This window comes from Oncorhynchus clarkii, chromosome 30 (genome assembly GCF_045791955.1).
Source record: "Oncorhynchus clarkii lewisi isolate Uvic-CL-2024 chromosome 30, UVic_Ocla_1.0, whole genome shotgun sequence".
Lineage (NCBI taxonomy): Eukaryota > Metazoa > Chordata > Actinopteri > Salmoniformes > Salmonidae > Oncorhynchus > Oncorhynchus clarkii.
In genome coordinates, this window is record NC_092176.1 from 31,280,832 (window position 1) to 31,305,784 (window position 24,953).

Consider the following 24,953-nt stretch of genomic DNA (forward strand, 5'->3'; position numbering starts at 1 on the left):
AACTAGGCATATGTTGACATATATTGAACTATTATTCCCGTTTCATGTGTTTTCTGTTCTCAAACTATGACATCTATCAAACTATTAATCACTGTTCATGTGTTTTCCTTTCACCATTTGGAGAATTTTTCGGTTTTGACAAAGAGCTACTCTTTTTTAAGGCAAAAGCTGTGTCAGAAGAGGGATTTGAACCCTCGCCTCCAATCGGAGACCAGAATACCCCTGTAACTAGGAAGGATTCTCACCTTGAGTCTGGCGCCTTAGACCACTCGGCCATCCTGACACTAATAAATCCTTAAAATTCATATTTTTTCGTGATTCTGTAACATAATGTCTGATATGTCTGATGGAAACATATAGATAATAAGATACAAAGAAAAATAAACAAAAAATGTTAAAAGCTAATGAAAGATATAGTAAAAAACATTTTTCAATGGAATTTGAGTAACTTATTGAATTCTAAACTAGGCATATGATGATATGTATTGAACTATTATTCCCGTTTCATGTGTTTTCTGTTCTCAAACTATGACATCTATCAAACTATTAATCACTGTTCATGTGTTTTCCTGTTTCCATTTTCGGTTTTGACAAAGAGCTACTCTTTTTTAAGAATAAAGCTGTGCCAGAAGAGGGATTTGAACCCTCGCCTCCAATCGGAGACCAGAATACCCCTGTAACTAGGAAGAATTCTCACCTTGAGTCTGGCGCCTTAGACCACTCGGCCATCCTGACAACTACAGAACCTTAAAATTCATATTTTTTCACAATTATGTAACATAACATCTGATATGTCTGATGGTTACATGCAGATCTTAAGATACAAAGAAAAAGAAACAAAAAATGTTAAAAGCTAATGAAAGATATAGTAAAAAACATTTTTCAATGGAATTTGAGTAACTTATTGAATTCTAAACTAGGCATATGATGATATGTATTGAACTATTATTCCCGTTTCATGTGTTTTCTGTTCTCAAACTATGACATCTATCAAACTATTAATCACTGTTCATGTGTTTTCCTGTTTCCATTTTCGGTTTTGACAAAGAGCTACTCTTTTTTAAGGCAAAAGCTGTGTCTGAAGAGGGATTTGAATCCTCGCCTCCAATCGGAGACCAGAATACCCCTGTAACTAGGAAGGATTCTCACCTTGAGTCTGGCGCCTTAGACCACTCGGCCATCCTGACACTTATAAATCCTTAAAATTCATATTTTTTGACGATTATGTAACATAACATCTGATATGTCTGATGGAAACATATAGATAATGAGATACAAAGAAAAATAAACAAAAAATGTTAAAAGCTAATGAAAGATATAGTAAAAAACATTTTTCAATGGAATTTGAGTAACTTATTGAATTCTAAACTAGGCATATGTTGACATATATTGAACTATTATTCCCGTTTCATGTGTTTTCTGTTCTCAAACTATGACATCTATCAAACTATTAATCACTGTTCATGTGTTTTCCTTTCACCATTTGGAGAATTTTTCGGTTTTGACAAAGAGCTACTCTTTTTTAAGGCAAAAGCTGTGTCAGAAGAGGGATTTGAACCCTCGCCTCCAATCGGAGACCAGAATACCCCTGTAACTAGAAGGATTCTCACCTTGAGTCTGGCGCCTTAGACCACTCGGCCATCCTGACACTAATAAATCCTTAAAATTAATATTTTTTCGTGATTCTGTAACATAATGTCTGATATGTCTGATGGAAACATATAGATAATGAGATACAAAGAAAAATAAACAAAAAATGTTAAAAGCTAATGAAAGATATAGTAAAAAACATTTTTCAATGGAATTTGAGTAACTTATTGAATTCTAAACTAGGCATATGATGATATGTATTGAACTAATATTCCCGTTTCATGTGTTTTCTGTTCTCAAACTATGACATCTATCAAACTATTAATCACTGTTCATGTGTTTTCCTTTCACCATTTGGAGAATTTTTCGGTTTTGACAAAGAGCTACTCTTTTTTAAGGCAAAAGCTGTGTCAGAAGAGGGATTTGAACCCTCGCCTCCAATCGGAGACCAGAATACCCCTGTAACTAGGAAGGATTCTCACCTTGAGTCTGGCGCCTTAGACCACTCGGCCATCCTGACAAGTATAAAACGTTAAAATTCATATTTTTTCACGATTATGTAACATAACATCTGATATGTCTGATGGTTACATGTAGATCTTAAGATACAAAGAAAAATAAACAAAAAATGTTAAAAGCTAATGAAAGATATAGTAAAAAACATTTTTCAATGGAATTTGAGTAACTTATTGAATTATAAACTAGGCATATGATGATATGTATTGCACTATTATTCCCGTTTCATGTGTTTTCTGTTCTCAAACTATGACATCTATCAAACTATTAATCACTGTTCATGTGTTTTCCTGTTTCCATTTTCGGTTTTGACAAAGAGCTACTCTTTTTTAAGGCAAAAGCTGTGTCTGAAGAGGGATTTGAATCCTCGCCTCCAATCGGAGACCAGAATACCCCTGTAACTAGGAAGGATTCTCACCTTGAGTCTGGCGCCTTAGACCACTCGGCCATCCTGACACTTATAAATCCTTAAAATTCATATTTTTTGACGATTATGTAACATAACATCTGATATGTCTGATGGAAACATATAGATAATGAGATACAAAGAAAAATAAACAAAAAATGTTAAAAGCTAATGAAAGATATAGTAAAAAACATTTTTCAATGGAATTTGAGTAACTTATTGAATTCTAAACTAGGCATATGTTGACATATATTGAACTATTATTCCCGTTTCATGTGTTTTCTGTTCTCAAACTATGACATCTATCAAACTATTAATCACTGTTCATGTGTTTTCCTTTCACCATTTGGAGAATTTTTCGGTTTTGACAAAGAGCTACTTTTTTTTAAGGCAAAAGCTGTGTCAGAAGAGGGATTTGAACCCTCGCCTCCAATCGGAGACCAGAATACCCCTGTAACTAGAAGGATTCTCACATTGAGTCTGGCGCCTTAGACCACTCGGCCATCCTGACACTAATAAATCCTTAAAATTAATATTTTTTCGTGATTCTGTAACATAATGTCTGACATGTCTGATGGAAACATATAGATAATGAGATACAAAGAAAAATAAACAAAAAATGTTAAAAGCTAATGAAAGATATAGTAAAAAACATTTTTCAATGGAATTTGAGTAACTTATTGAATTCTAAACTAGGCATATGATGATATGTATTGAACTATTATTCCCGTTTCATGTGTTTTCTGTTCTCAAACTATGACATCTATCAAACTATTAATCACTGTTCATGTGTTTTCCTTTCACCATTTGGAGAATTTTTCGGTTTTGACAAAGAGCTACTCTTTTTTAAGGCAAAAGCTGTGTCAGAAGAGGGATTTGAACCCTCGCCTCCAATCGGAGACCAGAATACCCCTGTAACTAGGAAGGATTCTCACCTTGAGTCTGGCGCCTTAGACCACTCGGCCATCCTGACAAGTATAAAACGTTAAAATTCATATTTTTTCACGATTATGTAACATAACATCTGATATGTCTGATGGTTACATGTAGATCTTAAGATACAAAGAAAAATAAACAAAAAATGTTAAAAGCTAATGAAAGATATAGTAAAAAACATTTTTCAATGGAATTTGAGTAACTTATTGAATTCTAAACTAGGCATATGTTGACATATATTGAACTATTATTCCCGTTTCATGTGTTTTCTGTTCTCAAACTATGACATCTATCAAACTATTAATCACTGTTCATGTGTTTTCCTTTCACCATTTGGAGAATTTTTCGGTTTTGACAAAGAGCTACTCTTTTTTAAGGCAAAAGCTGTGTCAGAAGAGGGATTTGAACCCTCGCCTCCAATCGGAGACCAGAATACCCCTGTAACTAGAAGGATTCTCACCTTGAGTCTGGCGCCTTAGACCACTCGGCCATCCTGACACTTATAAATCCTTAAAATTCATATTTTTTGACGATTATGTAACATAACATCTGATATGTCTGATGGAAACATATAGATAATGAGATACAAAGAAAAATAAACAAAAAATGTTAAAAGCTAATGAAAGATATAGTAAAAAACATTTTTCAATGGAATTTGAGTAACTTATTGAATTCTAAACTAGGCATATGTTGACATATATTGAACTATTATTCCCGTTTCATGTGTTTTCTGTTCTCAAACTATGACATCTATCAAACTATTAATCACTGTTCATGTGTTTTCCTTTCACCATTTGGAGAATTTTTCGGTTTTGACAAAGAGCTACTCTTTTTTAAGGCAAAAGCTGTGTCAGAAGAGGGATTTGAACCCTCGCCTCCAATCGGAGACCAGAATACCCCTGTAACTAGAAGGATTCTCACCTTGAGTCTGGCGCCTTAGACCACTCGGCCATCCTGACACTAATAAATCCTTAAAATTAATATTTTTTCGTGATTCTGTAACATAATGTCTGACATGTCTGATGGAAACATATAGATAATGAGATACAAAGAAAAATAAACAAAAAATGTTAAAAGCTAATGAAAGATATAGTAAAAAACATTTTTCAATGGAATTTGAGTAACTTATTGAATTCTAAACTAGGCATATGATGATATGTATTGAACTATTATTCCCGTTTCATGTGTTTTCTGTTCTCAAACTATGACATCTATCAAACTATTAATCACTGTTCATGTGTTTTCCTTTCACCATTTGGAGAATTTTTCGGTTTTGACAAAGAGCTACTCTTTTTTAAGGCAAAAGCTGTGTCAGAAGAGGGATTTGAACCCTCGCCTCCAATCGGAGACCAGAATACCCCTGTAACTAGGAAGGATTCTCACCTTGAGTCTGGCGCCTTAGACCACTCGGCCATCCTGACAAGTATAAAACGTTAAAATTCATATTTTTTCACGATTATGTAACATAACATCTGATATGTCTGATGGTTACATGTAGATCTTAAGATACAAAGAAAAATAAACAAAAAATGTTAAAAGCTAATGAAAGATATAGTAAAAAACATTTTTCAATGGAATTTGAGTAACTTATTGAATTATAAACTAGGCATATGATGATATGTATTGAACTATTATTCCCGTTTCATGTGTTTTCTGTTCTCAAACTATGACATCTATCAAACTATTAACCACTGTTCATGTGTTTTCCTGTTTCCATTTTCGGTTTTGACAAAGAGCTACTCTTTTTTAAGGCAAAAGCTGTGTCAGAAGAGGGATTTGAACCCTCGCCTCCAATCGGAGACCAGAATACCCCTGTAACTAGGAAGGATTCTCACCTTGAGTCTGGCGCCTTAGACCACTCGGCCATCCTGACAACTACAAAATGTAAAAATTCTTATTTTTTCACGATTATGTAACATAACATCTGATATATCTGATGGTTACATGCAGATCTTAAGATACAAAGAAAAAGAAACAAAAAATGTTAAAAGCTAATGAAAGATATAGTAAAAAACATTTTTCAATGGAATTTGAGTAACTTATTGAATTCTAAACTAGGCATATGTTGACATATATTGAGCTATTATTCCCGTTTCATGTGTTTTCTGTTCTCAAACTATGACATCTATCAAACTATTAATCACTGTTCATGTGTTTTCCTTTCACCATTTGGAGAATTTTTCGGTTTTGACAAAGAGCTACTCTTTTTTAAGGCAAAAGCTGTGTCAGAAGAGGGTTTTGAACCCTCGCCTCCAATCGGAGACCAGAATACCCCTGTAACTAGGAAGGACTCTCACCTTGAGTCTGGCGCCTTAGACCACTCGGCCATCCTGACAACTACAAAACCTTAAAATTCATATTTTTTCACAATTATGTAACATAACATCTGATATGTCTGATGGTTACATGCAGATCTTAAGATACAAAGAAAAAGAAACAAAAAATGTTAAAAGCTAATGAAAGATATATTAAAAAACATTTTTCAATGGAATTTGAGTAACTTATTGAATTCTAAACTAGGCATATGTTGACATATATTGAACTATTATTCCCGTTTCATGTGTTTTCTGTTCTCAAACTATGACATCTATCAAACTATTAACAGCTGTTCATGTGTTTTCCTGTTTCCATTTTCGGTTTTGACAAAGAGCTACTCTTTTTTAAGGCAAAAGCTGTGTCAGAAGAGGGATTTGAACCCTCGCCTCCAATTGGAGACCAGAATACCCCTGTAACTAGGAAGGATTCTCACCTTGAGTCTGGCGCCTTAGACCACTCGGCCATCCTGACAACTACAAAATGTAAAAATTCTTATTTTTTCACGATTATGTAACATAACATCTGATATGTCTGATGGTTACATGCAGATCTTAAGATACAAAGAAAAAGAAACAAAAAATGTTAAAAGCTAATGAAAGATATAGTAAAAAACATTTTTCAATGGAATTTGAGTAACTTATTGAATTCTAAACTAGGCATATGTTGACATATATTGAACTATTATTCCCGTTTCATGTGTTTTCTGTTCTCAAACTATGACATCTATCAAACTATTAATCACTGTTCATGTGTTTTCCTGTTTCCATTTTCGGTTTTGACAAAGAGCTACTCTTTTTTAAGGCAAAAGCTGTGTCAGAAGAGGGATTTGAACCCTCGCCTCCAGTCGGAGACCAGAATACCCCTGTAACTAGGAAGGATTCTCACCTTGAGTATGGCGCCTTAGACCACTCGGCCATCCTGACAACTACAAAACCTTAAAATTCATATTTTTTCACAATTATGTAACATAACATCTGATATGTCTGATGGTTACATGCAGATCTTAAGATACAAAGAAAAAGAAACAAAAAATGTTAAAAGCTAATGAAAGATATAGTAAAAAACATTTTTCAATGGAATTTGAGTAACTTATTGAATTCTAAACTAGGCATATGTTGACATATATTGAACTATTATTCCCGTTTCATGTGTTTTCTGTTCTCAAACTATGACATCTATCAAACTATTAATCACTGTTCATGTGTTTTCCTTTCACCATTTGGAGAATTTTTCGGTTTTGACAAAGAGCTACTCTTTTTTTAAGGCAAAAGCTGTGTCAGAAGAGGGATTTGAACCCTCGCCTCCAATCGGAGACCAGAATACCCCTGTAACTAGGAAGGATTCTCACCTTGAGTCTGGCGCCTTAGACCACTCGGCCATCCTGACACTAACAAATCCTTAAAATTCATATTTTTTCATGATTCTGTAACATAATGTCTGATATTTCTGATGGAAACATCTAGATAATAAGATACAAAGAAAAATAAACAAAAAATGTTAAAAGCTAATGAAAGATATAGTAAAAAACATTTTTCAATGGAATTTGAGTAACTTATTGAATTCTAAACTAGGCATATGTTGACATATATTGAACTTTTATTCCCGTTTCATGTGTTTTCTGTTCTCAAACTATGACATCTATCAAACTATTAATCACTGTTCATGTGTTTTCCTGTTTCCATTTTCGGTTTTGACAAAGAGCAACTCTTTTTTAAGGCAAAAGCTGTGTCAGAAGAGGGATTTGAACCCTCGCCTCCAATCGGAGACCAGAATACCCCTGTAACTATGAAGGATTCTCACCTTGAGTCTGGCGCCTTAGACCACTCGGCCATCCTGACAACTACAAAACCTTAAAATTCATATTTTTTCACGATTATGTAACATAACATATAGATAATAAGATACAAAGAAAAATAAACAAAAAATGTTAAAAGCTAATGAAAGATATAGTAAAAAACATTTTTCAATGGAATTTGAGTAACTTATTGAATTCTAAACTAGGCATATGATGATATGTATTGAACTATTACTCCCGTTTCATGTGTTTTCTGTTCTCAAACTATGACATCTATCAAACTATTAATCACTGTTCATGTGTTTTCCTTTCACCATTTGGATAATTGTTTGGTTTTGACAAAGAGCTACTCTTTTTTAAGGCGAAAGCTGTGTCAGAAGAGTGATTTGAACCCTCGCCTCCAATCGGAGACCAGAATACTCCTGTAACTAGGAAGGATTCTCACCTTAAGCCTGGCGCCTTAGACCACTCGGCCATCCTGACAACTACAAAACCTTAAAATTCATATTTTTTCACGATTATGTAACATAACATCTGATATGTCTGATGGTTACATGCAGATCTTAAGATACAAAGAAAAATAAACAAAAAATGTTAAAAGCTAATGAAAGATATAGTAAAAAACATTTTTCAATGGAATTTGAGTAACTTATTGAATTCTAAACTATGCATATGTTGACATATATTGAACTATTATTCCCGTTTCATTTGTTTTCTGTTCTCAAACTATGACATCTATCAAACTATTAATCACTGTTCATGTGTTTTCCTGTTTCCATTTTCGGTTTTGACAAAGAGCTACTCTTTTTTAAGGCAAAAGCTGTGTCAGAAGAGGGATTTGAACACTCGCGTCCAATCGGAGACCAGAATACCCCTGTAACTATGAAGGATTCTCACCTTGAGTCTGGCGCCTTAGACCACTCGGCCATCCTGACAACTACAAAACCTTAAAATTCATATTTTTTCACGATTATGTAACATAACATATAGATAATAAGATACAAAGAAAAATAAACAAAAAATGTTAAAAGCTAATGAAAGATATAGTAAAAAACATTTTTCAATGGAATTTGAGTAACTTATTGAATTCTAAACTAGGCATATGTTGACGTATGTTGAACTATTATTCCCGTTTCATGTGTTTTCTGTTCTCAAACTATGACATCTATCAAACTATTAATCACTGTTCATGTGTTTTCCTTTCACCATTTGGAGAATTTTTCGGTTTTGACAAAGAGCTACTCTTTTTTAAGGCAAAAAATGTGTCAGAAGAGGGATTTGAACCCTCGCCTCCAATCGGAGACCAGAATACCCCTGTAACTAGGAAGGATTCTCACCTTGAGTCTGGCGCCTTAGACCACTCGGCCATCCTGACACTTATAAATCCTTAAAATTCATATTTTTTCATGATTATGTAACATAACATCTGATATGTCTGATGGAAACATGTAGATAATAAGATACAAAGAAAAATAAACAAAAAAATGTTAAAAGCTAATGAAAGATATAGTAAAAAACATTTTTCAATGGAATTTGAGTAACTTATTGAATTCTAAACTAGGCATATGATGATATGTATTGAACTATTATTCCGGTTTCATGTGTTTTCTGTTCTCAAACTATGACATCTATCAAACTATTAATCAATGTTCATGTGTTTTCCTTTCACCATTTGGAGAATTTTTTGGTTTTGACAAAGAGCTACTCTTTTTTAAGGCAAAAGCTGTGTCAGAAGAGGGATTTGAACCCTCGCCTCCAATCGGAGACCAGAATACCCCTGTAACTAGGAAGGATTCTCACCTTGAGTCTGGCGCCTTAGACCACTCGCCAATCCTGACACTTAGAAATCCTTAAAATTCATATTTTTTCATGATTCTGTAACATAATGTCTGATATGTCTGATGGAAACATATAGATAATAAGATACAAAGAAAAATAAACAAAAAATGTTAAAAGCTAATGAAAGATATAGTAAAAAACATTTTTCAATGGAATTTGAGTAACTTATTGAATTCTAAACTAGGCATATGTTGACATGTATTGAACTATTATTCCCGTTTCATGTGTTTTCTGTTCTCAAACTATGACATCTATCAAACTTTTAATCACTGTTCATGTGTTTTCCTTTCACCATTTGGAGAATTTTTCGGTTTTGACAAAGAGCTACTCTTTTTTAAGGCAAAAGCTGTGTCAGAAGAGGGATTTGAACCCTCGCCTCCAATCGGAGACCAGAATACCCCTGTAACTAGGAAGGATTCTCACCTTGAGTCTGGCGCCTTAGACCACTCGGCCATCCTGACAACTACAAAACTTTAAAATTCATATTTTTTCACGATTATGTAACATAACATCTGATATGTCTGATGGTTACATGCAGATCTTAAGATACAAAGAAAAAGAAACAAAAAATGTTAAAAGCTAATGAAAGATATAGTAAAAACATTTTTCAATGGAATTTGAGTAACTTATTGAATTCTAAACTAGGCATATGGAGAATGACAAAGAGCTACTCTTTTTTGTATTGAACTATTATTCCCGTTTCATGTGTTTTCTGTTCTCAAACTATGACATCTATCAAACTATAAATCACTGTTCATGTGTTTTCCTGTTTCCATTTTCGGTTTTGACAAAGAGCTACTCTTTTTTAAGGCAAAAGCTGTGTCAGAAGAGGGATTTGAACCCTCGCCTCCAATCGGAGACCAGAATACCCCTGTAACTAGGAAGGATTCTAACCTTGAGTCTGGCGCCTTTGACCAGTCGGCCATCCTGACAACTACAAAACCTTAAAATTCATATTTTTTCATGATTCTGTAACATAACATCTGATATGTCTGATGGTTACATGCAGATCTTAAGATACAAAGAAAAAGAAACAAAAAATGTTAAAAGCTAATGAAAGATATAGTAAAAACATTTTTCAATGGAATTTTAGTAACTTATTGAATTCTAAACTAGGCATATGATGATATGTATTGAACTATTATTCCAGTTTCATGTGTTTTCTGTTCTCAAACTATGACATCTATCAAACTATTAATCACTGTTCATGTGTTTTCCTTTCACCATTTGGAGAATTTTTCGGTTTTGACAAAGAGCTACTCTTTTTTAAGGCAAAAGGTGTGTGAGAAGAGGGATTTGAACCCTCGCCTCCAATCGGAGACCAGAATACCCCTGTAACTAGGAAGGATTCTCACCTTGAGTCTGGCGCCTTAGACCACTCTGCCATCCTGACACTTATAAATCCTTAAAATTCATATTTTTTCATGATTATGTAACATAACATCTGATATGTCTGATGGAAACATGTAGATAATAAGATACAAAGAAAAATAAACAAAAAATGTTAAAAGCTAATGAAAGATATAGTAAAAAACATTTTTCAATGGAATTTGAGTAACTTATTGAATTCTAAACTAGGCATATGTTGACATATATTGAACTATTATTCCCGTTTCATGTGTTTTCTGTTCTCAAACTATGACATCTATCAAACTATTAATCACTGTTCATGTGTTTTCCTTTCACCATTTGGAGAATTTTTCGGTTTTGACAAAGAGCTACTCTTTTTTAAGGCAAAAGCTGTGTCAGAAGAGGGATTTGAACACTCGCCTCCAATCGGAGACCAGAATACCCCTGTAACTAGGAAGGATTCTCACCTTGAGTCTGGCGCCTTAGACCACTCGGCCATCCTGACAACTACAAAACCTTAAAATTCATATTTTTTCACGATTATGTAACATAACATCTGATATATCTGATGGTTACATGCAGATCTTAAGATACAAAGAAAAATAAACAAAAAATGTTAAAAGCTAATGAAAGATATAGTAAAAAACATTTTTCAATGGAATTTGAGTAACTTATTGAATTCTAAACTAGGCATATGTTGACATATGTTGAACTATTATTCCCGTTTCATGTGTTTTCTGTTCTCAAACTATGACATCTATCAAACTATTAATCACTGTTCATGTGTTTTCCTTTCACCATTTGGAGAATTTTTCGGTTTTGACAAAGAGCTACTCTTTTTTAAGGCAAAAGCTGTGTCAGAAGAGGGATTTGAACCCTCGCCTCCAATCGGAGACCAGAATACCCCTGTAACTAGGAAGGATTCTCACCTTGAGTCTGGCGCCTTAGACCACTCGGCCATCCTGACACTTATAAATCCTTAAAATTCATATTTTTTCATGATTATGTAACATAACATCTGATATGTCTGATGGAAACATGTAGATAATAAGATACAAAGAAAAATAAACAAAAAATGTTAAAAGCTAATGAAAGATATAGTAAAAAACATTTTTCAATGGAATTTGAGTAACTTATTGAATTCTAAACTAGGCATATGATGATATGTATTGAACTATTATTCCCGTTTCATGTGTTTTCTGTTCTCAAACTATGACATCTATCAAACTATTAATCACTGTTCATGTGTTTTCCTTTCACCATTTGGAGAATTTTTCGGTTTTGACAAAGAGCTACTCTTTTTTAAGGCAAAAGCTGTGTCAGAAGAGGGATTTGAACCCTCGCCTCCAATCGGAGACCAGAATACCCCTGTAACTAGGAAGGATTCTCACCTTGAGTCTGGCGCCTTAGACCACTCGGCCATCCTGACAACTACAAAACCTTAAAATTCATATTTTTTCACGGTTATGTAACATAACATCTGATATATCTGATGGTTACATGCAGATCTTAAGATACAAAGAAAAATAAACAAAAAATGTTAAAAGCTAATGAAAGATATAGTAAAAAACATTTTTCAATGGAATTTGAGTAACTTATTGAATTCTAAACTAGGCATATGTTGACATATGTTGAACTATTATTCCCGTTTCATGTGTTTTCTGTTCTCAAACTATGACATCTATCAAACTATTAATCACTGTTCATGTGTTTTCCTTTCACCATTTGGAGAATTTTTCGGTTTTGACAAAGAGCTACTCTTTTTTAAGGCAAAAGCTGTGTCAGAAGAGGGATTTGAACCCTCGCCTCCAATCGGAGACCAGAATACCCCTGTAACTAGGAAGGATTCTCACCTTGAGTCTGGCGCCTTAGACCACTCGGCCATCCTGACACTTATAAATCCTTAAAATTCATATTTTTTCATGATTATGTAACATAACATCTGATATGTCTGATGGAAACATGTAGATAATAAGATACAAAGAAAAATAAACAAAAAATGTTAAAAGCTAATGAAAGATATAGTAAAAAACATTTTTCAATGGAATTTGAGTAACTTATTGAATTCTAAACTAGGCATATGATGATATGTATTGAACTATTATTCCAGTTTCATGTGTTTTCTGTTCTCAAACTATGACATCTATCAAACTATTAATCACTGTTCATGTGTTTTCCTTTCACCATTTGGAGAATTTTTCGGTTTTGACAAAGAGCTACTCTTTTTTAAGGCAAAAGCTGTGTCAGAAGAGGGATTGGAACACTCGCCTCCAATCAGAGACCAGAATACCCCTGTAACTAGGAAGGATTCTCACCTTGAGTCTGGCGCCTTAGACCACTCGGCCATCCTGACAACTACAAAACCTTAAAATTCATATTTTTTCACGATTATGTAACATAACATCTGATATATCTGATGGTTACATGCAGATCTTAAGATACAAAGAAAAATAAACAAAAAATGTTAAAAGCTAATGAAAGATATAGTAAAAAACATTTTTCAATGGAATTTGAGTAACTTATTGAATTCTAAACTAGGCATATGTTGACATATGTTGAACTATTATTCCCGTTTCATGTGTTTTCTGTTCTCAAACTATGACATCTATCAAACTATTAATCACTGTTCATGTGTTTTCCTTTCACCATTTGGAGAATTTTTCGGTTTTGACAAAGAGCTACTCTTTTTTAAGGCAAAAAATGTGTCAGAAGAGGGATTTGAACCCTCGCCTCCAATCGGAGACCAGAATACCCCTGTAACTAGGAAGGATTCTCACCTTGAGTCTGGCGCCTTAGACCACTCGGCCATCCTGACACTTATAAATCCTTAAAATTCATATTTTTTCATGATTATGTAACATAACATCTGATATGTCTGATGGAAACATGTAGATAATAAGATCCAAAGAAAAATAAACAAAAAAATGTTAAAAGCTAATGAAAGATATAGTAAAAAACATTTTTCAATGGAATTTGAGTAACTTATTGAATTCTAAACTAGGCATATGATGATATGTATTGAACTATTATTCCGGTTTCATGTGTTTTCTGTTCTCAAACTATGACATCTATCAAACTATTAATCAATGTTCATGTGTTTTCCTTTCACCATTTGGAGAATTTTTTGGTTTTGACAAAGAGCTACTCTTTTTTAAGGCAAAAGCTGTGTCAGAAGAGGGATTTGAACCCTCGCCTCCAATCGGAGACCAGAATACCCCTGTAACTAGGAAGGATTCTCACCTTGAGTCTGGCGCCTTAGACCACTCGGCCATCCTGACAACTACAAAACCTTAAAATTCATATTTTTTCACGATTATGTAACATAACATCTGATATGTCTGATGGTTACATGCAGATCTTAAGATACAAAGAAAAATAAACAAAAAATGTTAAAAGCTAATGAAAGATATAGTAAAAAACATTTTTCAATGGAATTTGAGTAACTTATTGAATTCTAAACTAGGCATATGTTGACATATATTGAACTATTATTCCCGTTTCATGTGTTTTCTGTTCTCAAACTATGACATCTATCAAACTATTAATCACTGTTCATGTGTTTTCCTTTCACCATTTGGAGAATTTTTCGGTTTTGACAAAGAGCTACTCTTTTTTAAGGCAAAAGCTGTGTCAGAAGAGGGATTTGAACACTCGCCTCCAATCGGAGACCAGAATACCCCTGTAACTAGGAAGGATTCTCACCTTGAGTCTGGCGCCTTAGACCACTCGGCAATCCTGACACTTAGAAATCCTTAAAATTCATATTTTTTCATGATTCTGTAACATAATGTCTGATATGTCTGATGGAAACATATAGATAATAAGATACAAAGAAAAATAAACAAAAAATGTTAAAAGCTAATGAAAGATATAGTAAAAAACATTTTTCAATGGAATTTGAGTAACTTATTGAATTCTAAACTAGGCATATGTTGACATGTATTGAACTATTATTCCCGTTTCATGTGTTTTCTGTTCTCAAACTATGACATCTATCAAACTTTTAATCACTGTTCATGTGTTTTCCTTTCACCATTTGGAGAATTTTTCGGTTTTGACAAAGAGCTACTCTTTTTTAAGGCAAAAGCTGTGTCAGAAGAGGGATTTGAACCCTCGCCTCCAATCGGAGACCAGAATACCCCTGTAACTAGGAAGGATTCTCACCTTGAGTCTGGCGCCTTAGACCACTCGGCCATCCTGACAAATACAAAACCTTAAAATTCATATTTTTTCACGATTATGTAACATAACATCTGATATATCTGATGGTTACATGCAGATCTTAAGATACAAAGAAAAATAAACAAAAAATGTTAAAAGCTAATGAAAGATATAGTAAAAAACATTTTTCAATGGAATTTGAGTAACTTATTGAATTCTAAACTAGGCATATGTTGACATATGTTGAACTATTATTCCCGTTTCATGTGTTTTCTGTTCTCAAACTATGACATCTATCAAACTATTAATCACTGTTCATGTGTTTTCCTTTCACCATTTGGAGAATTTTTCGGTTTTGACAAAGAGCTACTCTTTTTTAAGGCAAAAAATGTGTCAGAAGAGGGATTTGAACCCTCGCCTCCAATCGGAGACCAGAATACCCCTGTAACTAGGAAGGATTCTCACCTTGAGTCTGGCGCCTTAGACCACTCGGCCATCCTGACACTTATAAATCCTTAAAATTCATATTTTTTCATGATTATGTAACATAACATCTGATATGTCTGATGGAAACATGTAGATAATAAGATCCAAAGAAAAATAAACAAAAAAATGTTAAAAGCTAATGAAAGATATAGTAAAAAACATTTTTCAATGGAATTTGAGTAACTTATTGAATTCTAAACTAGGCATATGATGATATGTATTGAACTATTATTCCGGTTTCATGTGTTTTCTGTTCTCAAACTATGACATCTATCAAACTATTAATCAATGTTCATGTGTTTTCCTTTCACCATTTGGAGAATTTTTTGGTTTTGACAAAGAGCTACTCTTTTTTAAGGCAAAAGCTGTGTCAGAAGAGGGATTTGAACCCTCGCCTCCAATCGGAGACCAGAATACCCCTGTAACTAGGAAGGATTCTCACCTTGAGTCTGGCGCCTTAGACCACTCGGCCATCCTGACAACTACAAAACCTTAAAATTCATATTTTTTCACGATTATGTAACATAACATCTGATATGTCTGATGGTTACATGCAGATCTTAAGATACAAAGAAAAAGAAACAAAAAATGTTAAAAGCTAATGAAAGATATAGTAAAAAACATTTTTCAATGGAATTTGAGTAACTTATTGAATTCTAAACTAGGCATATGTTGACATATATTGAACTATTATTCCCGTTTCATGTGTTTTCTGTTCTCAAACTATGACATCTATCAAACTATTAATCACTGTTCATGTGTTTTCCTTTCACCATTTGGAGAATTTTTCGGTTTTGACAAAGAGCTACTCTTTTTTAAGGCAAAAGCTGTGTCAGAAGAGGGATTTGAACACTCGCCTCCAATCGCAGACCAGAATACCCCTGTAACTAGGAAGGATTCTCACCTTGAGTCTGGCGCCTTAGACCACTCGGCAATCCTGACACTTAGAAATCCTTAAAATTCATATTTTTTCATGATTCTGTAACATAATGTCTGATATGTCTGATGGAAACATATAGATAATAAGATACAAAGAAAAATAAACAAAAAATGTTAAAAGCTAATGAAAGATATAGTAAAAAACATTTTTCAATGGAATTTGAGTAACTTATTGAATTCTAAACTAGGCATATGTTGACATGTATTGAACTATTATTCCCGTTTCATGTGTTTTCTGTTCTCAAACTATGACATCTATCAAACTTTTAATCACTGTTCATGTGTTTTCCTTTCACCATTTGGAGAATTTTTCGGTTTTGACAAAGAGCTACTCTTTTTTAAGGCAAAAGCTGTGTCAGAAGAGGGATTTGAACCCTCGCCTCCAATCGGAGACCAGAATACCCCTGTAACTAGGAAGGATTCTCACCTTGAGTCTGGCGCCTTAGACCACTCGGCCATCCTGACAACTACAAAACCTTAAAATTCATATTTTTTCACGATTATGTAACATAACATCTGATATATCTGATGGTTACATGCAGATCTTAAGATACAAAGAAAAAGAAACAAAAAATGTTAAAAGCTAATGAAAGATATAGTAAAAAACATTTTTCAATGGAATTTGAGTAACTTATTGAATTCTAAACTAGGCATATGTTGACATATGTTGAACTATTATTCCCGTTTCATGTGTTTTCTGTTCTCAAACTATGACATCTATCAAACTATTAATCACTGTTCATGTGTTTTCCTTTCACCATTTGGAGAATTTTTCGGTTTTGACAAAGAGCTACTCTTTTTTAAGGCAAAAGCTGTGTCAGAAGAGGGATTTGAACCCTCGCCTCCAATCGGAGACCAGAATACCCCTGTAACTAGGAAGGATTCTCACCTTGAGTCTGGCGCCTTAGACCACTCGGCCATCCTGACAACTACAAAACCTTAAAATTCATATTTTTTCACGATTATGTAACATAACATCTGATATGTCTGATGGTTACATGCAGATCTTAAGATACAAAGAAAAAGAAACAAAAAATGTTAAAAGCTAATGAAAGATATAGTAAAAAACATTTTTCAATGGAATTTGAGTAACTTATTGAATTCTAAACTAGGCATATGTTGACATGTATTGAACTATTATTCCCGTTTCATGTGTTTTCTGTTCTCAAACTATGACATCTATCAAACTATTAATCACTGTTCATGTGTTTTCCTTTCACCATTTGGAGAATTTTTCGGTTTTGACAAAGAGCTACTCTTTTTTAAGGCAAAAGCTGTGTCAGAAGAGGGATTTGAACCCTCGCCTCCAATCGGAGACCAGAATACCCCTGTAACTAGGAAGGATTCTCACCTTGAGTCTGGCGCCTTAGACCACTCGGCCATCCTGACACTTAAAATCCTTAAAATTCATATTTTTTCATGATTCTGTAACATAATGTCTGATATGTCTGATGGAAACATATAGATAATAAGATACAAAGAAAAATAAACAAAAAATGTTAAAAGCTAATGAAAGATATAGTAAAAAACATTTTTCAATGGAATTTGAGTAACTTATTGAATTCTAAACTAGGCATATGTTGACATGTATTGAACTATTATTCCCGTTTCATGTGTTTTCTGTTCTCAAACTATGACATCTATCAAACTTTTAATCACTGTTCATGTGTTTTCCTTTCACCATTTGGAGAATTTTTCGGTTTTGACAAAGAGCTACTCTTTTTTAAGGCAAAAGCTGTGTCAGAAGAGGGATTTGAACCCTCGCCTCCAATCGGAGACCAGAATACCCCTGTAACTAGGAAGGATTCTCACCTTGAGTCTGGCGCCTTAGACCACTCGGCCATCCTGACAACTACAAAACCTTAAAATTCATATTTTTTCACGATTATGTAACATAACATCTGATATGTCTGATGGTTACATGCAGATCTTAAGATACAAAGAAAAATAAACAAAAAATGTTAAAAGCTAATGAAAGATATAGTAAAAAACATTTTTCAATGGAATTTGAGTAACTTATTGAATTCTAAACTAGGCATATGTTGACATATATTGAACTATTATTCCCGTTTCATGTGTTTTCTGTTCTCAAACTATGACATCTATCAAACTATTAATCACTGTTCATGTGTTTTCCTTTCACCATTTGGAGAATTTTTCGGTTTTGACAAAGAGCTACTCTTTTTTAAGGCAAAAGCTGTGTCAGAAGAGGGATTTGAACCCTCGCCTCCAATCGGAGACCAGAATACCCCTGTAACTAGGAAGGATTCTCACCTTGAGTCTGGCGCCTTAGACCACTCGGCCATCCTGACAACTACAAAACCTTAAAATTCATATTTTTTCACGATTATGTAACATAACATCTGATATGTCTGATGGTTACATGCAGATCTTAAGATACAAAGAAAAAGAAACAAAAAATGTTAAAAGCTAATGAAAGATATAGTAAAAAACATTTTTCAATGGAATTTGAGTAACTTATTGAATTCTAAACTAGGCATATGTTGACATATATTGAACTATTATTCCCGTTTCATGTGTTTTCTGTTCTCAAACTATGACATCTATCAAACTATTAATCACTGTTCATGTGTTTTCCTTTCACCATTTGGAGAATTTTTCGGTTTTGACAAAGAGCTACTCTTTTTTAAGGCAAAAGCTGTGTCAGAAGAGGGATTTGAACCTCGCCTCCAATCGGAGACCAGAATACCCCTGTAACTAGGAAGGATTCTCACCTTGAGTCTGGCGCCTTAGACCACTCGGCCATCCTGACACTTAGAAATCCTTAAAATTCATATTTTTTCATGATTCTGTAACATAATGTCTGATATGTCTGATGGAAACATATAGATAATAAGATACAAAGAAAAATAAACAAAAAATGTTAAAAGCTAATGAAAGATATAGTAAAAAACATTTTTCAATGGAATTTGAGTAACTTATTGAATTCTAAACTAGGCATATGTTGACATGTATTGAACTATTATTCCCGTTTCATGTGTTTTCTGTTCTCAAACTATGACATCTATCAAACTATTAATCACTGTTCATGTGTTTTCCTTTCACCATTTGGAGAATTTTTCGGTTTTGACAAAGAGCTACTCTTTTTTAAGGCAAAAGCTGTGTCAGAAGAGGGATTTGAACCCTCGCCTCCAATCGGAGACCAGAATACCCCTGTAACTAGGAAGGATTCTCACCTTGAGTCTGGCGCCTTAGACCACTCGGCCATCCTGACACCTACAAAACCTTAAAATTCATATTTTTTCACGATTATGTAACATAACATCTGATATGTCTGATGGTTACATGCAGATCTTAAGATACAAAGAAAAAGAAACAAAAAATGTTAAAAGCTAATGAAAGATATAGTAAAAAACATTTTTCAATGGAATTTGAGTAACTTATTGAATTCTAAACTAGGCATATGTTGACATATGTATTGAACTATTATTCCCGTTTCATGTGTTTTCTGTTCTCAAACTATGACATCTATCAAACTATTAATCACTGTTCATGTGTTTTCCTTTCACCATTTGGAGAATTTTTCGGTTTTGACAAAGAGCTACTCTTTTTTAAGGCAAAAGCTGTGTCAGAAGAGGGATTTGAACCCTCGCCTCCAATCGGAGACCAGAATACCCCTGTAACTAGGAAGGATTCTCACCTTGAGTCTGGCGCCTTAGACCACTCGGCCATCCTGACACTTATAAATCCTTAAAATTCATATTTTTTCATGATTATGTAACATAACATCTGATATGTCTGATGGAAACATGTAGATAATAAGATACAAAGAAAAATAAACAAAAAATGTTAAAAGCTAATGAAAGATATAGTAAAAAACATTTTTCAATGGAATTTGAGTAACTTATTGAATTCTAAACTAGGCATATGTTGACATATATTGAACTATTATTCCCGTTTCATGTGTTTTCTGTTCTCAAACTATGACATCTATCAAACTATTAATCACTGTTCATGTGTTTTCCTTTCACCATTTGGAGAATTTTTCGGTTTTGACAAAGAGCTACTCTTTTTTAAGGCAAAAGCTGTGTCAGAAGAGGGATTTGAACACTCGCCTCCAATCGGAGACCAGAATACCCCTGTAACTAGGAAGGATTCTCACCTTGAGTCTGGCGCCTTAGACCACTCGGCAATCCTGACACTTAGAAATCCTTAAAATTCATATTTTTTCATGATTCTGTAACATAATGTCTGATATGTCTGATGGAAACATATAGATAATAAGATACAAAGAAAAATAAACAAAAAATGTTAAAAGCTAATGAAAGATATAGTAAAAAACATTTTTCAATGGAATTTGAGTAACTTATTGAATTCTAAACTAGGCATATGTTGACATGTATTGAACTATTATTCCCGTTTCATGTGTTTTCTGTTCTCAAACTATGACATCTATCAAACTTTTAATCACTGTTCATGTGTTTTCCTTTCACCATTTGGAGAATTTTTCGGTTTTGACAAAGAGCTACTCTTTTTTAAGGCAAAAGCTGTGTCAGAAGAGGGATTTGAACCCTCGCCTCCAATCGGAGACCAGAATACCCCTGTAACTAGGAAGGATTCTCACCTTGAGTCTGGCGCCTTAGACCACTCGGCCATCCTGACAAATACAAAACCTTAAAATTCATATTTTTTCACGATTATGTAACATAACATCTGATATATCTGATGGTTACATGCAGATCTTAAGATACAAAGAAAAATAAACAAAAAATGTTAAAAGCTAATGAAAGATATAGTAAAAAACATTTTTCAATGGAATTTGAGTAACTTATTGAATTCTAAACTAGGCATATGTTGACATATGTTGAACTATTATTCCCGTTTCATGTGTTTTCTGTTCTCAAACTATGACATCTATCAAACTATTAATCACTGTTCATGTGTTTTCCTTTCACCATTTGGAGAATTTTTCGGTTTTGACAAAGAGCTACTCTTTTTTAAGGCAAAAAATGTGTCAGAAGAGGGATTTGAACCCTCGCCTCCAATCGGAGACCAGAATACCCCTGTAACTAGGAAGGATTCTCACCTTGAGTCTGGCGCCTTAGACCACTCGGCCATCCTGACACTTATAAATCCTTAAAATTCATATTTTTTCATGATTATGTAACATAACATCTGATATGTCTGATGGAAACATGTAGATAATAAGATCCAAAGAAAAATAAACAAAAAAATGTTAAAAGCTAATGAAAGATATAGTAAAAAACATTTTTCAATGGAATTTGAGTAACTTATTGAATTCTAAACTAGGCATATGATGATATGTATTGAACTATTATTCCGGTTTCATGTGTTTTCTGTTCTCAAACTATGACATCTATCAAACTATTAATCAATGTTCATGTGTTTTCCTTTCACCATTTGGAGAATTTTTTGGTTTTGACAAAGAGCTACTCTTTTTTAAGGCAAAAGCTGTGTCAGAAGAGGGATTTGAACCCTCGCCTCCAATCGGAGACCAGAATACCCCTGTAACTAGGAAGGATTCTCACCTTGAGTCTGGCGCCTTAGACCACTCGGCCATCCTGACACTTATAAATCCTTAAAATTCATATTTTTTCATGATTATGTAACATAACATCTGATATGTCTGATGGAAACATGTAGATAATAAGATCCAAAGAAAAATAAACAAAAAAATGTTAAAAGCTAATGAAAGATATAGTAAAAAACATTTTTCAATGGAATTTGAGTAACTTATTGAATTCTAAACTAGGCATATGTTGACATATATTGAACTATTATTCCCGTTTCATGTGTTTTCTGTTCTCAAACTATGACATCTATCAAACTATTAATCACTGTTCATGTGTTTTCCTTTCACCATTTGGAGAATTTTTCGGTTTTGACAAAGAGCTACTCTTTTTTAAGGCAAAAGCTGTGTCAGAAGAGGGATTTGAACACTCGCCTCCAATCGGAGACCAGAATACCCCTGTAACTAGGAAGGATTCTCACCTTGAGTCTGGCGCCTTAGACCACTCGGCAATCCTGACACTTAGAAATCCTTAAAATTCATATTTTTTCATGATTCTGTAACATAATGTCTGATATGTCTGATGGAAACATATAGATAATAAGATACAAAGAAAAATAAACAAAAAATGTTAAAAGCTAATGAAAGATATAGTAAAAAACATTTTTCAATGGAATTTGAGTAACTTATTGAATTCTAAACTAGGCATATGTTGACATGTATTGAACTATTATTCCCGTTTCATGTGTTTTCTGTTCTCAAACTATGACATCTATCAAACTTTTAATCACTGTTCATGTGTTTTCCTTTCACCATTTGGAGAATTTTTCGGTTTTGACAAAGAGCTACTCTTTTTTAAGGCAAAAGCTGTGTCAGAAGAGGGATTTGAACCCTCGCCTCCAATCGGAGACCAGAATACCCCTGTAACTAGGAAGGATTCTCACCTTGAGTCTGGCGCCTTAGACCACTCGGCCATCCTGACAAATACAAAACCTTAAAATTCATATTTTTTCACGATTATGTAACATAACATCTGATATATCTGATGGTTACATGCAGATCTTAAGATACAAAGAAAAATAAACAAAAAATGTTAAAAGCTAATGAAAGATATAGTAAAAAACATTTTTCAATGGAATTTGAGTAACTTATTGAATTCTAAACTAGGCATATGTTGACATATGTTGAACTATTATTCCCGTTTCATGTGTTTTCTGTTCTCAAACTATGACATCTATCAAACTATTAATCACTGTTCATGTGTTTTCCTTTCACCATTTGGAGAATTTTTCGGTTTTGACAAAGAGCTACTCTTTTTTAAGGCAAAAAATGTGTCAGAAGAGGGATTTGAACCCTCGCCTCCAATCGGAGACCAGAATACCCCTGTAACTAGGAAGGATTCTCACCTTGAGTCTGGCGCCTTAGACCACTCGGCCATCCTGACACTTATAAATCCTTAAAATTCATATTTTTTCATGATTATGTAACATAACATCTGATATGTCTGATGGAAACATGTAGATAATAAGATCCAAAGAAAAATAAACAAAAAAATGTTAAAAGCTAATGAAAGATATAGTAAAAAACATTTTTCAATGGAATTTGAGTAACTTATTGAATTCTAAACTAGGCATATGATGATATGTATTGAACTATTATTCCGGTTTCATGTGTTTTCTGTTCTCAAACTATGACATCTATCAAACTATTAATCAATGTTCATGTGTTTTCCTTTCACCATTTGGAGAATTTTTTGGTTTTGACAAAGAGCTACTCTTTTTTAAGGCAAAAGCTGTGTCAGAAGAGGGATTTGAACCCTCGCCTCCAATCGGAGACCAGAATACCCCTGTAACTAGGAAGGATTCTCACCTTGAGTCTGGCGCCTTAGACCACTCGGCCATCCTGACAACTACAAAACCTTAAAATTCATATTTTTTCACGATTATGTAACATAACATCTGATATGTCTGATGGTTACATGCAGATCTTAAGATACAAAGAAAAAGAAACAAAAAATGTTAAAAGCTAATGAAAGATATAGTAAAAAACATTTTTCAATGGAATTTGAGTAACTTATTGAATTCTAAACTAGGCATATGTTGACATGTATTGAACTATTATTCCCGTTTCATGTGTTTTCTGTTCTCAAACTATGACATCTATCAAACTTTTAATCACTGTTCATGTGTTTTCCTTTCACCATTTGGAGAATTTTTCGGTTTTGACAAAGAGCTACTCTTTTTTAAGGCAAAAGCTGTGTCAGAAGAGGGATTTGAACCCTCGCCTCCAATCGGAGACCAGAATACCCCTGTAAGTAGGAAGGATACTCACCTTGAGTCTTGCGCCTTAGACCACTCGGCCATCCTGACACTTAGAAATCCTTAAAATTCATATTTTTTCATGATTCTGTAACATAATGTCTGATATGTCTGATGGAAACATATAGATAATAAGATACAAAGAAAAATAAACAAAAAATGTTAAAAGCTAATGAAAGATATAGTAAAAAACATTTTTCAATGGAATTTGAGTAACTTATTGAATTCTAAACTAGGCATATGTTGACATGTATTGAACTATTATTCCCGTTTCATGTGTTTTCTGTTCTCAAACTATGACATCTATCAAACTTTTAATCACTGTTCATGTGTTTTCCTTTCACCATTTGGAGAATTTTTCGGTTTTGACAAAGAGCTACTCTTTTTTAAGGCAAAAGCTGTGTCAGAAGAGGGATTTGAACCCTCGCCTCCAATCGGAGACCAGAATACCCCTGTAACTAGGAAGGATTCTCACCTTGAGTCTGGCGCCTTAGACCACTCGGCCATCCTGACAACTACAAAACCTTAAAATTCATATTTTTTCACGATTATGTAACATAACATTTGATATATCTGATGGTTACATGCAGATCTTAAGATACAAAGAAAAATAAACAAAAAATGTTAAAAGCTAATGAAAGATATAGTAAAAAACATTTTTCAATGGAATTTGAGTAACTTATTGAATTCTAAACTAGGCATATGTTGACATATGTTGAACTATTATTCCCGTTTCATGTGTTTTCTGTTCTCAAACTATGACATCTATCAAACTATTAATCACTGTTCATGTGTTTTCCTTTCACCATT

General features: G+C 33.7%; 39 non-coding genes across 39 annotated transcripts; all 39 read right to left on the reverse strand.

Moving 5' to 3' along the window:
* Positions 1 to 171: 171 nt before the first annotated feature.
* Positions 172 to 283, reverse strand: trnal-caa (transfer RNA leucine (anticodon CAA)). Its single transcript has 2 exons — positions 246 to 283; positions 172 to 217 (listed from the first exon to the last, which is right to left on the reverse strand). It is a non-coding gene; the product is annotated as a tRNA-Leu (tRNA).
* A 340-nt stretch (positions 284 to 623) lies between these two features.
* trnal-caa (transfer RNA leucine (anticodon CAA)) lies at positions 624 to 735 on the reverse strand. The gene is made up of 2 exons: positions 698 to 735; positions 624 to 669 (listed from the first exon to the last, which is right to left on the reverse strand). It is a non-coding gene; the product is annotated as a tRNA-Leu (tRNA).
* An 802-nt stretch (positions 736 to 1,537) lies between these two features.
* trnal-caa (transfer RNA leucine (anticodon CAA)) lies at positions 1,538 to 1,648 on the reverse strand. Its single transcript has 2 exons — positions 1,611 to 1,648; positions 1,538 to 1,583 (listed from the first exon to the last, which is right to left on the reverse strand). It is a non-coding gene; the product is annotated as a tRNA-Leu (tRNA).
* Positions 1,649 to 1,998: 350 nt separating this feature from the next.
* On the reverse strand, positions 1,999 to 2,110 carry trnal-caa (transfer RNA leucine (anticodon CAA)). Its single transcript has 2 exons — positions 2,073 to 2,110; positions 1,999 to 2,044 (listed from the first exon to the last, which is right to left on the reverse strand). It is a non-coding gene; the product is annotated as a tRNA-Leu (tRNA).
* Positions 2,111 to 2,912: 802 nt separating this feature from the next.
* On the reverse strand, positions 2,913 to 3,023 carry trnal-caa (transfer RNA leucine (anticodon CAA)). The gene is made up of 2 exons: positions 2,986 to 3,023; positions 2,913 to 2,958 (listed from the first exon to the last, which is right to left on the reverse strand). It is a non-coding gene; the product is annotated as a tRNA-Leu (tRNA).
* A 350-nt stretch (positions 3,024 to 3,373) lies between these two features.
* On the reverse strand, positions 3,374 to 3,485 carry trnal-caa (transfer RNA leucine (anticodon CAA)). The gene is made up of 2 exons: positions 3,448 to 3,485; positions 3,374 to 3,419 (listed from the first exon to the last, which is right to left on the reverse strand). It is a non-coding gene; the product is annotated as a tRNA-Leu (tRNA).
* A 350-nt stretch (positions 3,486 to 3,835) lies between these two features.
* Positions 3,836 to 3,946, reverse strand: trnal-caa (transfer RNA leucine (anticodon CAA)). Its single transcript has 2 exons — positions 3,909 to 3,946; positions 3,836 to 3,881 (listed from the first exon to the last, which is right to left on the reverse strand). It is a non-coding gene; the product is annotated as a tRNA-Leu (tRNA).
* Positions 3,947 to 4,296: 350 nt separating this feature from the next.
* trnal-caa (transfer RNA leucine (anticodon CAA)) lies at positions 4,297 to 4,407 on the reverse strand. Its single transcript has 2 exons — positions 4,370 to 4,407; positions 4,297 to 4,342 (listed from the first exon to the last, which is right to left on the reverse strand). It is a non-coding gene; the product is annotated as a tRNA-Leu (tRNA).
* A 350-nt stretch (positions 4,408 to 4,757) lies between these two features.
* trnal-caa (transfer RNA leucine (anticodon CAA)) lies at positions 4,758 to 4,869 on the reverse strand. Its single transcript has 2 exons — positions 4,832 to 4,869; positions 4,758 to 4,803 (listed from the first exon to the last, which is right to left on the reverse strand). It is a non-coding gene; the product is annotated as a tRNA-Leu (tRNA).
* A 340-nt stretch (positions 4,870 to 5,209) lies between these two features.
* Positions 5,210 to 5,321, reverse strand: trnal-caa (transfer RNA leucine (anticodon CAA)). The gene is made up of 2 exons: positions 5,284 to 5,321; positions 5,210 to 5,255 (listed from the first exon to the last, which is right to left on the reverse strand). It is a non-coding gene; the product is annotated as a tRNA-Leu (tRNA).
* Positions 5,322 to 5,671: 350 nt separating this feature from the next.
* On the reverse strand, positions 5,672 to 5,783 carry trnal-caa (transfer RNA leucine (anticodon CAA)). The gene is made up of 2 exons: positions 5,746 to 5,783; positions 5,672 to 5,717 (listed from the first exon to the last, which is right to left on the reverse strand). It is a non-coding gene; the product is annotated as a tRNA-Leu (tRNA).
* Positions 5,784 to 6,123: 340 nt separating this feature from the next.
* trnal-caa (transfer RNA leucine (anticodon CAA)) lies at positions 6,124 to 6,235 on the reverse strand. Its single transcript has 2 exons — positions 6,198 to 6,235; positions 6,124 to 6,169 (listed from the first exon to the last, which is right to left on the reverse strand). It is a non-coding gene; the product is annotated as a tRNA-Leu (tRNA).
* Positions 6,236 to 7,038: 803 nt separating this feature from the next.
* On the reverse strand, positions 7,039 to 7,150 carry trnal-caa (transfer RNA leucine (anticodon CAA)). The gene is made up of 2 exons: positions 7,113 to 7,150; positions 7,039 to 7,084 (listed from the first exon to the last, which is right to left on the reverse strand). It is a non-coding gene; the product is annotated as a tRNA-Leu (tRNA).
* Positions 7,151 to 7,490: 340 nt separating this feature from the next.
* trnal-caa (transfer RNA leucine (anticodon CAA)) lies at positions 7,491 to 7,602 on the reverse strand. Its single transcript has 2 exons — positions 7,565 to 7,602; positions 7,491 to 7,536 (listed from the first exon to the last, which is right to left on the reverse strand). It is a non-coding gene; the product is annotated as a tRNA-Leu (tRNA).
* Positions 7,603 to 7,930: 328 nt separating this feature from the next.
* On the reverse strand, positions 7,931 to 8,042 carry trnal-uaa (transfer RNA leucine (anticodon UAA)). The gene is made up of 2 exons: positions 8,005 to 8,042; positions 7,931 to 7,976 (listed from the first exon to the last, which is right to left on the reverse strand). It is a non-coding gene; the product is annotated as a tRNA-Leu (tRNA).
* A 780-nt stretch (positions 8,043 to 8,822) lies between these two features.
* trnal-caa (transfer RNA leucine (anticodon CAA)) lies at positions 8,823 to 8,934 on the reverse strand. The gene is made up of 2 exons: positions 8,897 to 8,934; positions 8,823 to 8,868 (listed from the first exon to the last, which is right to left on the reverse strand). It is a non-coding gene; the product is annotated as a tRNA-Leu (tRNA).
* Positions 8,935 to 9,747: 813 nt separating this feature from the next.
* On the reverse strand, positions 9,748 to 9,859 carry trnal-caa (transfer RNA leucine (anticodon CAA)). Its single transcript has 2 exons — positions 9,822 to 9,859; positions 9,748 to 9,793 (listed from the first exon to the last, which is right to left on the reverse strand). It is a non-coding gene; the product is annotated as a tRNA-Leu (tRNA).
* Positions 9,860 to 11,603: 1,744 nt separating this feature from the next.
* Positions 11,604 to 11,715, reverse strand: trnal-caa (transfer RNA leucine (anticodon CAA)). Its single transcript has 2 exons — positions 11,678 to 11,715; positions 11,604 to 11,649 (listed from the first exon to the last, which is right to left on the reverse strand). It is a non-coding gene; the product is annotated as a tRNA-Leu (tRNA).
* Positions 11,716 to 12,065: 350 nt separating this feature from the next.
* On the reverse strand, positions 12,066 to 12,177 carry trnal-caa (transfer RNA leucine (anticodon CAA)). Its single transcript has 2 exons — positions 12,140 to 12,177; positions 12,066 to 12,111 (listed from the first exon to the last, which is right to left on the reverse strand). It is a non-coding gene; the product is annotated as a tRNA-Leu (tRNA).
* A 350-nt stretch (positions 12,178 to 12,527) lies between these two features.
* trnal-caa (transfer RNA leucine (anticodon CAA)) lies at positions 12,528 to 12,639 on the reverse strand. Its single transcript has 2 exons — positions 12,602 to 12,639; positions 12,528 to 12,573 (listed from the first exon to the last, which is right to left on the reverse strand). It is a non-coding gene; the product is annotated as a tRNA-Leu (tRNA).
* An 812-nt stretch (positions 12,640 to 13,451) lies between these two features.
* Positions 13,452 to 13,563, reverse strand: trnal-caa (transfer RNA leucine (anticodon CAA)). Its single transcript has 2 exons — positions 13,526 to 13,563; positions 13,452 to 13,497 (listed from the first exon to the last, which is right to left on the reverse strand). It is a non-coding gene; the product is annotated as a tRNA-Leu (tRNA).
* A 351-nt stretch (positions 13,564 to 13,914) lies between these two features.
* Positions 13,915 to 14,026, reverse strand: trnal-caa (transfer RNA leucine (anticodon CAA)). The gene is made up of 2 exons: positions 13,989 to 14,026; positions 13,915 to 13,960 (listed from the first exon to the last, which is right to left on the reverse strand). It is a non-coding gene; the product is annotated as a tRNA-Leu (tRNA).
* An 812-nt stretch (positions 14,027 to 14,838) lies between these two features.
* Positions 14,839 to 14,950, reverse strand: trnal-caa (transfer RNA leucine (anticodon CAA)). The gene is made up of 2 exons: positions 14,913 to 14,950; positions 14,839 to 14,884 (listed from the first exon to the last, which is right to left on the reverse strand). It is a non-coding gene; the product is annotated as a tRNA-Leu (tRNA).
* Positions 14,951 to 15,300: 350 nt separating this feature from the next.
* On the reverse strand, positions 15,301 to 15,412 carry trnal-caa (transfer RNA leucine (anticodon CAA)). The gene is made up of 2 exons: positions 15,375 to 15,412; positions 15,301 to 15,346 (listed from the first exon to the last, which is right to left on the reverse strand). It is a non-coding gene; the product is annotated as a tRNA-Leu (tRNA).
* Positions 15,413 to 15,763: 351 nt separating this feature from the next.
* On the reverse strand, positions 15,764 to 15,875 carry trnal-caa (transfer RNA leucine (anticodon CAA)). The gene is made up of 2 exons: positions 15,838 to 15,875; positions 15,764 to 15,809 (listed from the first exon to the last, which is right to left on the reverse strand). It is a non-coding gene; the product is annotated as a tRNA-Leu (tRNA).
* An 812-nt stretch (positions 15,876 to 16,687) lies between these two features.
* trnal-caa (transfer RNA leucine (anticodon CAA)) lies at positions 16,688 to 16,799 on the reverse strand. The gene is made up of 2 exons: positions 16,762 to 16,799; positions 16,688 to 16,733 (listed from the first exon to the last, which is right to left on the reverse strand). It is a non-coding gene; the product is annotated as a tRNA-Leu (tRNA).
* Positions 16,800 to 17,149: 350 nt separating this feature from the next.
* On the reverse strand, positions 17,150 to 17,261 carry trnal-caa (transfer RNA leucine (anticodon CAA)). Its single transcript has 2 exons — positions 17,224 to 17,261; positions 17,150 to 17,195 (listed from the first exon to the last, which is right to left on the reverse strand). It is a non-coding gene; the product is annotated as a tRNA-Leu (tRNA).
* Positions 17,262 to 17,611: 350 nt separating this feature from the next.
* Positions 17,612 to 17,723, reverse strand: trnal-caa (transfer RNA leucine (anticodon CAA)). The gene is made up of 2 exons: positions 17,686 to 17,723; positions 17,612 to 17,657 (listed from the first exon to the last, which is right to left on the reverse strand). It is a non-coding gene; the product is annotated as a tRNA-Leu (tRNA).
* A 349-nt stretch (positions 17,724 to 18,072) lies between these two features.
* Positions 18,073 to 18,184, reverse strand: trnal-caa (transfer RNA leucine (anticodon CAA)). Its single transcript has 2 exons — positions 18,147 to 18,184; positions 18,073 to 18,118 (listed from the first exon to the last, which is right to left on the reverse strand). It is a non-coding gene; the product is annotated as a tRNA-Leu (tRNA).
* Positions 18,185 to 18,534: 350 nt separating this feature from the next.
* Positions 18,535 to 18,646, reverse strand: trnal-caa (transfer RNA leucine (anticodon CAA)). The gene is made up of 2 exons: positions 18,609 to 18,646; positions 18,535 to 18,580 (listed from the first exon to the last, which is right to left on the reverse strand). It is a non-coding gene; the product is annotated as a tRNA-Leu (tRNA).
* Positions 18,647 to 19,457: 811 nt separating this feature from the next.
* Positions 19,458 to 19,569, reverse strand: trnal-caa (transfer RNA leucine (anticodon CAA)). Its single transcript has 2 exons — positions 19,532 to 19,569; positions 19,458 to 19,503 (listed from the first exon to the last, which is right to left on the reverse strand). It is a non-coding gene; the product is annotated as a tRNA-Leu (tRNA).
* Positions 19,570 to 19,921: 352 nt separating this feature from the next.
* trnal-caa (transfer RNA leucine (anticodon CAA)) lies at positions 19,922 to 20,033 on the reverse strand. Its single transcript has 2 exons — positions 19,996 to 20,033; positions 19,922 to 19,967 (listed from the first exon to the last, which is right to left on the reverse strand). It is a non-coding gene; the product is annotated as a tRNA-Leu (tRNA).
* Positions 20,034 to 20,845: 812 nt separating this feature from the next.
* On the reverse strand, positions 20,846 to 20,957 carry trnal-caa (transfer RNA leucine (anticodon CAA)). Its single transcript has 2 exons — positions 20,920 to 20,957; positions 20,846 to 20,891 (listed from the first exon to the last, which is right to left on the reverse strand). It is a non-coding gene; the product is annotated as a tRNA-Leu (tRNA).
* A 350-nt stretch (positions 20,958 to 21,307) lies between these two features.
* trnal-caa (transfer RNA leucine (anticodon CAA)) lies at positions 21,308 to 21,419 on the reverse strand. Its single transcript has 2 exons — positions 21,382 to 21,419; positions 21,308 to 21,353 (listed from the first exon to the last, which is right to left on the reverse strand). It is a non-coding gene; the product is annotated as a tRNA-Leu (tRNA).
* Positions 21,420 to 21,770: 351 nt separating this feature from the next.
* trnal-caa (transfer RNA leucine (anticodon CAA)) lies at positions 21,771 to 21,882 on the reverse strand. The gene is made up of 2 exons: positions 21,845 to 21,882; positions 21,771 to 21,816 (listed from the first exon to the last, which is right to left on the reverse strand). It is a non-coding gene; the product is annotated as a tRNA-Leu (tRNA).
* An 813-nt stretch (positions 21,883 to 22,695) lies between these two features.
* On the reverse strand, positions 22,696 to 22,807 carry trnal-caa (transfer RNA leucine (anticodon CAA)). The gene is made up of 2 exons: positions 22,770 to 22,807; positions 22,696 to 22,741 (listed from the first exon to the last, which is right to left on the reverse strand). It is a non-coding gene; the product is annotated as a tRNA-Leu (tRNA).
* A 350-nt stretch (positions 22,808 to 23,157) lies between these two features.
* Positions 23,158 to 23,269, reverse strand: trnal-caa (transfer RNA leucine (anticodon CAA)). Its single transcript has 2 exons — positions 23,232 to 23,269; positions 23,158 to 23,203 (listed from the first exon to the last, which is right to left on the reverse strand). It is a non-coding gene; the product is annotated as a tRNA-Leu (tRNA).
* Positions 23,270 to 23,620: 351 nt separating this feature from the next.
* trnal-caa (transfer RNA leucine (anticodon CAA)) lies at positions 23,621 to 23,732 on the reverse strand. The gene is made up of 2 exons: positions 23,695 to 23,732; positions 23,621 to 23,666 (listed from the first exon to the last, which is right to left on the reverse strand). It is a non-coding gene; the product is annotated as a tRNA-Leu (tRNA).
* An 812-nt stretch (positions 23,733 to 24,544) lies between these two features.
* trnal-caa (transfer RNA leucine (anticodon CAA)) lies at positions 24,545 to 24,656 on the reverse strand. The gene is made up of 2 exons: positions 24,619 to 24,656; positions 24,545 to 24,590 (listed from the first exon to the last, which is right to left on the reverse strand). It is a non-coding gene; the product is annotated as a tRNA-Leu (tRNA).
* Between the last annotated feature and the right edge of the window lie 297 nt (positions 24,657 to 24,953).